This window comes from Nerophis ophidion, linkage group LG12, assembly GCF_033978795.1.
Source record: "Nerophis ophidion isolate RoL-2023_Sa linkage group LG12, RoL_Noph_v1.0, whole genome shotgun sequence".
In the NCBI taxonomy this organism is placed as follows: domain Eukaryota; kingdom Metazoa; phylum Chordata; class Actinopteri; order Syngnathiformes; family Syngnathidae; genus Nerophis; species Nerophis ophidion.
In genome coordinates this window covers 43,374,084-43,383,606 of record NC_084622.1, presented here as the reverse complement: position 1 = coordinate 43,383,606, position 9,523 = coordinate 43,374,084, and the positions used below count along the sequence as shown (strand labels likewise).

Below are 9,523 nucleotides of genomic sequence, written 5' to 3'. Positions count from 1 at the left end.
GAAAACGTCGCAGAATGATGACGTGTACGAGGGACGTCACGGACTGTTAGGAAATATGAGCGCTGCGCACACACACAGCTAAAAGTCGTCTGCTTTAACCGCATAATTACACAGTATTTTAGACATCTGTGTTGCTGAATCTTTTGCAAATTGTTCAATTAATAATGGAGAAGTCAAAGTAGAAAGATGGAGTTGGGAAGCTTTAGCCTTTAGCCACACAAACACACGGTGATTCCTTGTTTAAAATTCCTGGAGGTGAAGCTTTACTATGGATCAGAGCAGTCAAGCGAACATGGATCCCGTCCAAATGTCAACCAGCAGTTTTCGGTGAGAAAATTGTGGTAAAAAGTAGCCACTTACCGGAGATCAGCTGAGCTTGTGCCGTCCATAATGCTGCCGTCGACTTCCATCAGACACTGGCCTCAAGACACCCGTGGATACCCCCTTCCGACTATCAGGTACTATTAAACTCACTAAAACACTAGCAACACAATAGAAAGATAAGGGATTTCCCAGAATTATCCTAGTAGATGTGTCTAAAAACATCTGAATCCGTCCCAATGCAATCGTGTTTTTTTTATTAATTTTTAACTTGATTTTTATTTTTTATTTTTTTCTAGTCCGTCGCTATCAATATCCTCAAACACAAATCTTTCATCCTCGCTCAAATTGATGTGGAAATTGTCGTTTTCTCGGTCCGAATAGCTGTTTTTGTTGGAGGCTCCCATTAAAAACAATGTGAGGATGTGAAGAGCCCTCAACGGGTGACGTCATCGTCTGCGACTTCTGGTAAAGGCAGGGCTTTTCTGTTAGCGACCAAAAGTTGCAAACTTTATCGTCGATGTTCTCTACTAAATCCTTTCAGCAAAAATATGGCAATATCGCAAAATAGATAGATAGATAGATAGATAGTACTTTATTGATTCCTTCGGTAAAGTACTATCTATCTATCTATCTATCTATTTCGCGATATTGCCATATTTTTGCTCAAAGGATTTAGTAGAGAACATATTGATTCCTTCAGTAAAGTACTATCTATCTATCTATCTATCTATCTATCTATTTCGCAATCTTGCCATATTTTTGTTGAAATGATTTAGGGAAATGATCAAGTATGACACATAGAATGGACCTGCTGTCCCCGTTTAAATAAGAAAATCTCATTTCAGTAGGCCTTTAAAGTATCCCCTTAGTCCTCTCCTTTTTAGCAGTTATTCATGTTTTTGTATTGTGATTTATGTAACTGAGAAGTTGATTTGTTCAACTTCTTTAGTTATACTAGTAGTGTTCCTCAAGATTCCATTTAGGTCCTCTCTTTTTTATCATTTGAACTTTTTGCGAGTACTTTTCCAAAAACTTTTGAAGGGACTCAAATTTTTGCAGCAGATTCTTAAAAACACTAGAGCGCTGTCCTAGGCATAAACTTTGACCAGATTTTTGCAGACGGTCCGTGAAAACAGAAGAGTTATCCTATAATGCCGACAAAGTGAATAGACCAAAACCAAATGTCTACTATAGAAGATGCTGTTTTTTTGGAATTTTCAAAATATGACTAATAGTGAAGGGAGAAGTCCGGCTCCTAGGTCTTTAGCTTTCTGGAAATCCATCCATCCATTTTCTACCGCTTATTCCCTTTTGGGGTCGCGGGGGGCGCTGGCGCCTATCTCAGCTACTATCGGCCGGGAAAGTGGCTTCCAAAACAATTTAATTGAATATCCCTCCTGTACTTTGGACTTTGTCATTGTGGTTAAGCCATGGCCATTGCATGTGTTGTGAAGCTAGCTATGCCTTGTGTATCATTATGATGTTTAGCAGGGTAATTACACTGCTGAAATGTAAATAAACTGCATCTCATATTGAGAACAAAAACATCCCAGAAGACAATTCAGGTCTTGGAAGAAAATCTACTGCATAATATCATCTCTTGAATAAAACAATTTTGAGGTACATCAGGGGGCATAAAGATGACATAGAAAAGAAAAAAAAAGGCAAGGCTACAACAGTAGTAGTGTATGGCTACACAAAAATATATTTTTTCTCTCAACATTTTATCGATGCATGTAATATACACATGCAAACCAGCTGCTCCTACCTCCTGGACAAAACCATCTGTTGAGCAGGCTTTGTCAGCATGTATTTGATAAGTGAGTTTAGATTCAAATACGAGTGACACGGCCATAGATACGATGCAGTACATCTACATTTTCTCTGGGAAGCATTGCAGATGTTGCAGCGCAGCATTGTATACTGATACTACTGTTTTTACTGTGACATATTTGTACATGCCTAAACCGAACATTGCAAAGGCATTCCATACATGTTCACAGACCAGCCGTTTTTAAATTGTTGTATTTGTGCAATGTGTCATGTACGCTAACAGTCAAAGCAACATTGTTTTTAGTGAATGTCAGTTAAAATGTGCTCATGTAAACAGTTTTTTATTTTAAAAAAAAAGAGAGGAAAAAAAAGAGAAAACTTGGGCCATATTTTCGTCACGGCCAATTTGTCTTTCTCTTCATTTTTGCAAAGAATCAGTTGAGACTAGCTTTACGACCACTAAAAACAGGTGTACATTTTGCGTGGCTGCATTTAAAGTTTGACCTGGACTTGTACGAATATGGAAAGATATTTCATCAAACAAATGTTGTATGTAGCTCACAAGCTGTAGTATTACTGTCATCCATTGTTTCTACATCTTCTTTCAGTCATAGCTCGGCCTATTATTGGCAATATGCAAAGCTTTCAGTGCAAAAACATTTAACACAGTCTGAGCACACACACTCAGCAAAGTTAGGTTAATATAATTCATCAAAAAAAATAATAAAAAAAAAGGAGATAAAAATTAGACAACTTAGTAGCAAATAGGTTTTTAAATAATAAATAATAAATAGACATAACCACCTAAATCCAGTTTAACGTAGCTCTGGATTAAATCACATTTTAAACCAAAATTTACTGAAATGGCTCTCTCAGACATGGATTAAAATAGGCTCAGATTTGTCCGAGTATTGAGTTTAAAAATCTCCTTTCCTAAAAGGGAGACTAGATCTAATTCAGGTCTAAATCAAGACTTAAGTTAAACTCATCCAGTTGCAGGTTTCCCTTCAGACTAAAGGCTGTGCATGCATCACGGCGCATAGTAAGGATGAATTACATTGTCATGAAACACAACAATTAAGAAGCACTTATTACTTCTTCAGATGAGGCTGGAGGTCGGTGTACTGAACATTGCTGGTTAATACAACCAATAACAAAATGCTAGTTTGTGGGAACTACAACGGAAATAATCATGGCAAATTCATACAAGGCGTCAAACTGCTTGTTTAAAACAAGGAAAAAAGGTTGTTTTATAAATATACTGTATCCACAACACATCAATTAGGGCTGGGCGATATATCGATATAGGCGATATATCGCGGGTTTGTCTCCGTGCGATTTAGAAAATGACTATCGTGATATTCAAGTATACGTTCTCACGCAGTTGCTTTTAGCTGCGGGCATTAAACTGCATGCGTTTCTCCCTCTTTCTTGTCTCTCCTTCTCACAGAGACTTAAAACAAGCACACCTTCTTACACATTTCACATACTGTCACGTGAGCAACGTCACACGCTCCCGGGGAGCAGAGGTAGCGACATGGTTATGTTAGTTGTGATGCTAGCGGAGTGATGCAAGTGGTAATAAGAGAGAAAGAAGGTGCAAATCTGGTAACAAATGGAGGAAGAATTAATTCCCCCAAAAAACAGCAGGGGGTCCATCGTCTGCCGGTGGTTTGGCTTCAAGTGGGAATATGTCGAACATTTATGCAGCCGAAGCGTTTATACAAAAAGTAACACCACTGCTAATTTGTAGCATCATTTTAAAAGTCACCCGCAAGAGAATGAATAGTGCTTACTCCGCATGTCAACATCTCCATTCGGTGCCAAACCCACAAAATGCCGGAGCAACTATTTCCAGATCAACACCGTAGGACATACACCATTTGATTTCCTATTATGCAGCTCATTTTTATTTCACACTTATTGAAATATCTTGTGTGTCATCATTCACAAAAATGCACTTTGTTTTAGACTATTGTAGTGGACTGTACAAAAAGTGCACTTCTTATTAATTATTGTTTTGGTATGTCATCTTAGTGACGTCATGCACAAAAGTGCACTAATAGCTTTTTTTAAAATGTCTTTGACAATCTTGCACTTTCTGTTTTGAAATGACATGAATGTTTGTGCCACTGCTTAATAACTGTTTAATAAATAGAGTTTTGATAAATTGACTTAATTGTGAATACCCACTGTGCATGAAAGTTTAAAATTAACAGATATGTCAATGAAGTATGAACAAGAATGTTTTAATGTAGACACTTAGAATCATCATATTGCTGTAATTAGATTAGATGGATAGATGGATGGATGGATGGATGGATGGATGGATGGATGGATGGATGGATGGATGGATGGATGGATAGATAGAACTTTATTGATTCCTTTAGGAGAGTTCCTTCAGGAAAATAAAAAAAATATGCATCAAGTGTTCATTCAAGGCTAAGGCAAAATATCGCGATACATATCGTGTATTGCGATATGGCCTAAAAATATAGAGATATGAATAAAAGGCCCCATCGGCCAGCCCTAGCATCAATTCAAAACTGCTCTACTTATTGGGAAGGCAAAAACAAAAAAACTGCTATTAACAGGCAAGAAAAGTGGATTTTGCATATAATGACACCTTCAAAAGTTTTTTTTTTTTTGCTTTCACTAAAAACACCGATTTTTCATAAAAATGTGGAAAATTACTTTAGATTTTCTTTTTTTTTTTAATACAACTGCGTCATAGCCAATCGTGCATACGATACAATGATGTCATACACCACCCGGGCCCCTGTAAAAAAGACATGCCCTGGTTTTACTTATACCCTGAACGCGAAACCGGCCCATAGGGTTGAGTTGGATCCAAACAAATCAAACCATAGATATGTGTCTATTCCAAAGCGCTTGCAAAGATGTCAACATATTCACAATAAAAGTATGCCCCATTATTTGGAGAATGCATACAAATAGCACTACGATCACTGGTAACATCTAAAGTACTTGCCTGTGTTGGGGGTCGAACCGCTAATTTAAACCATGACCGAAAAAAAAACTACAGTGAGTGGAGACACTCGATCAACAGGAAAAGTGGGTTAGAGGCCTGTGAGTAGTCAGGTGGTAACAGGTCAGGGGTCAGAGGTGGACAAAAGCTGCATAAGCCCAGCACAGAGCAAGGCAGAGGCCCCCGGACGTCCCTCACTGGCTGTCTGTCTCCCTTTACTTCTACCGCCCTCATGCATTAGTGCTCTTGTTTGACATTGCGTTCTTGCATCAGTTTTTCTTTTGTGGTCCTTTAGCATATCTGTCTCCTGTCCATTTACGTCGTACATTGTTTACAATACGATTGCCACAGAGTGTCTGCAAGAAAAGGACTAACCAAACACCTGCAGGAGTAACAGCATTTAAAAGCTTTCGCCGTACCAGCATCATCATCCCTTTCCCTTTGTGGCTTTACCGGATCAAAGATGTAGCTGTGTTACAGTGAGAAAGTCCTTTGCAGCTTGAACCCTTGCACAATGTACACTTACACAAACAGAAAAAGCTGTGTATGTCCAAATGCACACACACAGAAATGATGACAAAAGTGCATAATGCAGTTGGATCTCTCTAATCATACCATGCCAACAAAATACGCTCCATTATAAAGCAGAAAATGTATGCAAAACAGATTCATAACAATTGCAAGCTTAAAGACCTGTTGAATTTAAAGAGTCCATCGCCATCTTCATCAGGGTTGGAGTGTGTGTGCTGGAGTGGGCTTGTGCGTGAGACTGATTTAATGATGTGTGACTGTTTTGGCAGATGTGCTAGATTACTAATCAGCTCTTTGTACGAGGGCCATATGTGCGTGGGTGTGTGCATCCCTTTGTCATATGCCATGCATGAATATCATACATCAGCAGATAAAGTATGTTAGGGTTGTCTGGTCAGCAGTGGTGACATCATGGAAGCTGATCAGATGCTACAACAAACAAGACATTGGTGCCAGATTGGTCTCGATTGCAGCAGTGACAGGAAAACAGACTTTCCTCAATGACACATTTTAGTGGTCAAGTTTGTTGACTTTATGAAAAAAAAGTGAATTATACAGTATGCTATATTATAAATCTTGTATGTATATTTTTAACACTGGCAATACTTTAGCACTTAAAGCTTCACACAGATCAGGATTTTGAGAGCTGATCAGTATTAAGATTAAATACTAAGTTATATCCAATGCAATCACATGAGTGAGTAATATACCTACTTACAGACCTTGCTTATTTACTTCAAATATTTAACTTAAAAAAAACGAAAATAAAAACCTGAAATCATATATCAAATTGCAACGGCAATTTTTGGCTAGAGGTCGCAATTATATTATTTTTCCAACATTATTGAGCATAGGAAAAATGGTGATAAATGGTTAAGAATGCTTTTTGTCCATACCCAATAAACAGTACATAAATATTTGAAGTAAATAAGCAAGGTCTGTAATTAGGTATATTACTCACTCATGTGATTGCATCGGATATAACTTAGTATTTAAACCTAATACTGATCAGCCCTCAAAATCCTGATCTGTGTGAAGCTTTAAGTACTAAAGTATTGCCGGTGTTAAAAATATACAGTATACATTGGGGATGCACCGAAATGAAAATATGTGGCCGAAGCCGAAACCGAATAAAATTTAAGCGCTTGGCCGAAGGCCGAATACCGAATAATGAATGCAGTTTTTCCCCAAAAATTTATATTGCATAAATAGCCTAGAATAAATGTTTAGACTTGTTTTTCAAATAAAGTAATTTTTTTATTGAATATTGACATTTTTTTAATATTCCAGTAGCCTTTGCTTTTCAAAAAAAGCACAGTTTTTCATTTATATTAGGCCTTCAAACAAAACATGCATTCCAAAAAAAAATAAAGTGCATTAAAGTGGATAAACCCACAACAAAGGAATTATTGTCTTTTTGGCAAAAGTCTGCTTAGCCACAGTAGATAGGCTAATAATGTAAACAGAAGGCTCAAGTAAATCTCAATTAAGTTCGTGCTTGTAACCTCTTACACTTATACAGGTAGCCTACACAACAGGCTAATAATGTAAACAGAAGGCTCAAGTAAATCTCAATAAGTGTGTACTTGTAACCTCATACACTTATACAGGTAGCCTACACAACAGGCTAATAATGTAAACAGAGGCCCACTAAATCTCAATAAGTGCGTGCTTGTAACCTCATACACTTGTACAGGTAGCCTACACAACAGGCTAATAATGTAAACAGAAGGCTCAAGTAAATCTCAATAAGTGTGTGCTTGTAACCTGTTACACTTATACAGGTACACAACATATCCCGGGACAGAACAGATTTGTCAATAACAGTACTTCAGCTTCAGAATAAAAAGAAGGAAACTAACTATGTATAAAACAATTTTAATTTAATTTATTTTAATATAGATAACTTTGGCCCGGTCTATTTGCCACATTTCAAACGTCCTGGTAAATGCGTCGGATATGGCTGCTGCCGTATGGGACCCTCTGAACTCCTGTGAGTGAAGTACAATCTTTTGTAACTTGAAATCCTTGTCTACCCATTGTGCAATTAAACTCAGCATGCTGGTGGGGCTGACATCCGCGCTCCATATGTCTGTCGTGAAGCTGAAGTGAACATCATTATCTTTAACCAAGAGCTCGTGGACACGGGCTGCAACACTTTCATACATCTCCGGTAAGCAAGCATCAGAGAAACATCGTCTGCTCGGTATCGTGTAACGGGGCTCAATGTGCTCCATGAGTCTCCGAAAGCCAATGTCCTCCACAACACAAAACAGTTGATCATCCAAAGCCATAAACTCCATTACCTTCTTTGTAATTCCGTTTGCTTTGGCACTGTCAGTCGCAAACTTTTACAGCCGCAGCCGTCTCTTTCTCGTACTCGGCATGCTTTTCTGGGTGTTTGGCTTTTAAATGATAAATTAAAGCAGTAGTGCTGAAGGTCTTTGCTGAGGCAATTCCTCGAGACAGTTTGGCTGAACATTCGTTGCAAACTGCAATTATTTTTGTCACTTTCCGACACTTTAAAATATCTCTACACTGCTGACATTTTTCCGAAGGCGCCGGGTTACGTCACCGCGTCACTGCACGTTGGTTGATTGCGTCACCGCGTCAAAAAATTGCGTCATTGCGTCACACGCCACTATTCGGCCTTGCTTTTAACTCATTCCACCGAAGGCCGAGTGTGGCTTTTTTTGCCATATTCGGCCGAATATATTCGGTTACCGATTAATTGGTGCATCCCTAGTATACATACAACATTTATAATATAGCATACTGTATAATTCACTTATAGTTTTTTTTTTAGTTTTTGATACAACTAACACGTTTTTTTCAATTAGCTGCACCTCATGTATGCAATTAATTAAAAGACGCATGACTTGTAAAAGATAACAGTTCTATATAATACAAAATGACCATACACTATAATTTAAAAACACTATATTCTGTTTATAATAACTCTGTTTTTATAATAACCTGCATACATCTCAAGCTGTGTCCAGTATATCTGCATTACTCTCCTCGTGCTTGGATTCCTTAGACTCCATAGAGACCGCGCCTACGCTCTTGTAATTGGTATTGTATTATGTTAGACTTGGTATTGAAAGTAATGGTCTAGTAATGTTATTCATGTGTGTTTCTATATTGCAAAGGTCAGTGAAGGCACCATAGATCAGTGGTTCTCAAATGGGGGTACGCGTATCCCTTGGGGTACATGAAGGTATGCCAAAGGGTACGTGAGATTTTTTTTTAAATATTCTAAAAATAGCAACAATTCAAAAATTCTTTATAAATATATTTATTGAATAATACTTCACTGCGATGAGGTGGTGACTTGTCCAGGGTGTACCCCGCCTTCTGTCCGATTGTAGCTGAGATAGGCGCCAGCGCCCACCGCCACCCCAAAAGGGAATAAGCGGTAGAAAATGGAAGGGATGGATAATACTTCAACAAAATATGAATGTAAGTTCATAAACTGTGAAAAGAAATGCAAAAATGCTACATTCAGTGTTGACAGCTAGATTTTTTGTGGATATGTTCCATAAATATTGATGTTAAAGATTTCTTTTTTTGTGAAGAAATGTTTACAATTAAGTTCATGAATCCAGATGGATCTCTATTACAATCCCCAAAGAGAGCACTTTAACATGATGATTACTTCTATGTGTATACATTTTTATTCATAATTTAATCACTTGTTTATTTTTCAACAAGTTTTTAGGTTTTTTTATACATTTTTTTCCAAATAGTTCAAGAAAGACCACTACAAATGAGCAATATTTCGCACGGTTATACAATTTAATAAATCAGAAACTGATGACAAAGTGCTGTATTTTACTTCTTAATCTCTTTTTTTTTCAACAAAAAATGCTTTGCTCTGATTAGGGGGTATGTGAATTAATATAA

The 9,523-nt window shown here is 37.5% G+C and overlaps 1 protein-coding gene across 4 annotated transcripts in view; it reads right to left on the bottom strand.

Moving 5' to 3' along the window:
- Nucleotides 1–9,523, bottom strand: part of rassf7a (Ras association domain family member 7a) — a 79,775-nt gene that overhangs the window by 55,179 nt on the left and 15,073 nt on the right. The gene's annotated exons all lie outside the window — the stretch shown is intronic.